Consider the following 3,089-nt stretch of genomic DNA (forward strand, 5'->3'; position numbering starts at 1 on the left):
TATATCACTTATGAGAATATGGGGAAATAGGAGTTTTCAGAGTGATAGGTAAAAATATAAATTATTACAACTTCTCTGACCTAGCTATCAAGATTTTCAGTGTGCATTACCTTTTGACCTAGGAATTCCATTTCTGGATATTTGTCCTACAGATACACTTGTACATGTCTGCAAAGATTGGGTATCAGAATGTTTATTGCAGCAATATTTGTAATAGCAAAAGATCTTCAAAATATGTTGGGTATGGGGGGAATCATGGTACATAACAGTGTAGCACAGTGGTCCCCAACCTCCGGTAGCGGTCCATGGCCTGTTAGGAACCGGGCCACACAGCAGGAGGTGAGTGGCTGGCGAGCGAGTGAAGCTTCATCTGTATTTACAGCCACTCCCCATTGCTGGCATTACCGCCTGAGCTCCGCCTCCTGTCACATCAGCGGTGGCATTAGATTCTCATAGGAGCGCAAACCCTGCTGTGAACTGTGCATTCGAGGGACCTAGGTTGCACGCTCCTTATGAGAATCTAATGCCCAGTGATCTGAGGTGGAGCTAAGGAGGTGATGCTAGGGCTGGGGAGCGGCTGAAAATACAGATCATCATTAGCAGAGAGGTTTGACTTCACAGAGACCATAATAAATCAATTGCTTGCAGACTCATATCAAAACCCCATCAGTGGGCTTCCCTGGTGGTGCAGTGGTTAAGAATCCACCTGCCAATGCAGGGGACACGGGTTCAAGCCCTGGTCCAGGAAGATCCCACATGCCGCAGAGCAACTGGGCCTGTGCGCCACAACTACTGAGCCTGCGCTCTAGAGCCTGCGAGCCACAACTACTGAGCCCACATGCTGCAACTACTGAAGCCCGCGTGCGTAGAGCCCGTGCTCCACAACAAGAGAAGCCACTGCAATGAGAAGCCCGTGCACCGCAATGAAGGGTAGCCCCCGCTCACCACAACTAGAGAAAGCCCGTGCACAGCAACGAAGACCCAACGCAGCCAAAAATAAATAAATAAATTTATTTTAAAAAACCCTATCAGTGAGTGGCAAGTGAAAACAAGCTCAAGCCTCCCACTGATTCTGCATTATGGTGAGTTGTATAATTATTTCATTATATATTACAATGTAATAATAATAGAAATAAAGTGCACAATAAATGTAATGCACTTGAATCATCCCAAAACCATCCCCCCCAACCTGTGGAAAAATTGTCTTCCACGAAACCAGTCCCTGGTGTCAAAAAGGTTGGGGACCACTGGTGTAGCATATAATCCTGTGCTTAAAAAAGGGAAGGGAAGTGGCGCAGTGGTTAAGAATCCGCCTGCCAATGCAGGGGACACGGGTTCGAGCCCTGGTCCGGGAAGATCCCACATGCCACAGAGCAACTAGGCCCGTGTGCCACAACTACTGAGCCTGTGCTCTAGAGCCCGTGAGCCACAACTGCTGAGCCCACCTGCCACAACTGCTGAAGCCCGAGTGCCTAGAGCCCGTGCTCCGTAACAAGAGAAGCCACCATAATGAGAAGCCCACGCACCACAACGAAGAGTAGCCCCTGCTCGCTGCAACTAGAGAAAGCCCGCACGCAGCAACGAAGACCCAACGCAGCCAAAAATAAATAAAGTAAATAAATTTTTTAAAAGAAAGGGGGGAAAGGGGAAAAAGGCACATGCATATATATATATGCTTGTAAATACCTAGAATATTTCTCAAAATTAAGAATGATATCCTCTGAGAAGGGGAAGTAGGAGTCTGGGGTAGAAGAGAGACTTATTATTATTATTATTTTTTAAAGTCTTTATTGAATTTGTTACAATACTGCTTCTGTTTTATGTTTTGGTTTTTTTGGCCGCGAGGCATGTGGGATCTTGGCTCCCCAACCAGGGATCGAACCCGCACCCTCTGCATTGGAAGGCGAAGTCTTAACCACTGGACTGCCAGGGAAGTCCCTAGACTTATTTTTTTAATATGTACTTTTTGTACTGTATTACCTTTTCAGTAAAACTAAACAAGAACACAAGCTCTGAATGTTTAAAAACTGGCTCTACCCCTTTTTTAGCAGAGTAACCTTGGGAGGTTACTTAACCCTCTAATCCTGTTTCTTCATCTGTAAAGTGGGGCTGATAACTTTCCTTTCTGTATGTGACTGGCATAAAAATCAGATAATATATGGAAAATACCTAGTGCAGTACCTGACCCAAAAAATAGTAACTTTTGAGGCAAAGAGCCCTCAACCAGAAGTAACTTTGAAAGTGGCTGCAGACAAGACATGTGACCCCCTGTGACCTGGAGTCTTCAGTCCCTCGTTTGACTAAATGATCCCTAAGGCCCCTTACTCTGAGTTTCCCTGTTCTTCTGCTAGAAGAACCCATTTCTTGCTAGAAGTTCTGGCTCCCAAGCCAGGAGGACTTGGGACAAAATTAGAAGCTCCTGGGAGTAGGTGCTCTGGCACCCTCCCAATTCCATATCAGACCATCAGATCAGAGTATTGGATGTAAAAAATGGGTGTGACTGTGTCTATGGAGTCCTCTCTTGCTTCCCATTGCAGAGTTGGAGTTGAAAAAAAATTATAGTGACTGAGGGACTGACACAGACATGAAACAATGGTGGAAAATTTTTAAAGTAGTGGCAAGGAAAAGCATGATTGCTGAAGAAATAGCCTCTTGTGTTTCATAAGATAGGTGCCTGTTCTGTGGGTGTCACAGAGGGCTTTGTAGGAGCTAGAGAGGAGAATGCTGGTAAACATGCTCTAGGAGCAGCCGCATCTGGGCAGTACTGCCTGCCTGTGGTCCTGAGGTCTGTGCCATGCCTTGGAACTGAAGGGAGGGGTCTGGGATCACTTGGGTCTGGGGCTAAAAGGGAGCAGCAGCACCAAGGCCAGTGTAGTGAGGGGTCAGTAGTGCATGAGAAGCCCAAAAGGAAGCCCACCTCAGTACAGCTGCCCCACTCGATCTCCAACCTGAGAGGGCCATGCGTTATCTTCTTAAAGGAGCCTGTGGGTTTCCTCACAGAACTCCTCAGACAGGAGAAGGCAGTTAGGTCATTCTGAGAAATGTTGGCACAGTAGACAGATGGCCATGACTCTGTCTCTCTCATCCAG

General features: G+C 46.6%; 1 protein-coding gene and 1 long non-coding RNA gene across 4 annotated transcripts in view; one reads left to right on the plus strand and one right to left on the minus strand.

Annotated features, from left to right (window-relative positions):
• The window catches only part of LOC309648052, a 147,196-nt gene extending 144,113 nt beyond the window's left edge, over positions 1 to 3,083 (minus strand). For all 3 annotated transcript variants that reach the window (XR_014256444.1, XR_014256445.1, XR_014256446.1), the window contains exon 1: positions 1 to 3,083. This exon is cut by the window's left edge. This is a non-coding gene — a long non-coding RNA (uncharacterized lncRNA).
• TANGO6 (transport and golgi organization 6 homolog) overlaps positions 1 to 3,089 on the plus strand; it is a 180,804-nt gene that overhangs the window by 176,968 nt on the left and 747 nt on the right. The window lies entirely within an intron of this gene.

This window comes from Balaenoptera physalus (assembly GCF_965194825.1).
Source record: "Balaenoptera physalus genome assembly, chromosome: 19".
NCBI lineage: Eukaryota > Metazoa > Chordata > Mammalia > Artiodactyla > Balaenopteridae > Balaenoptera > Balaenoptera physalus.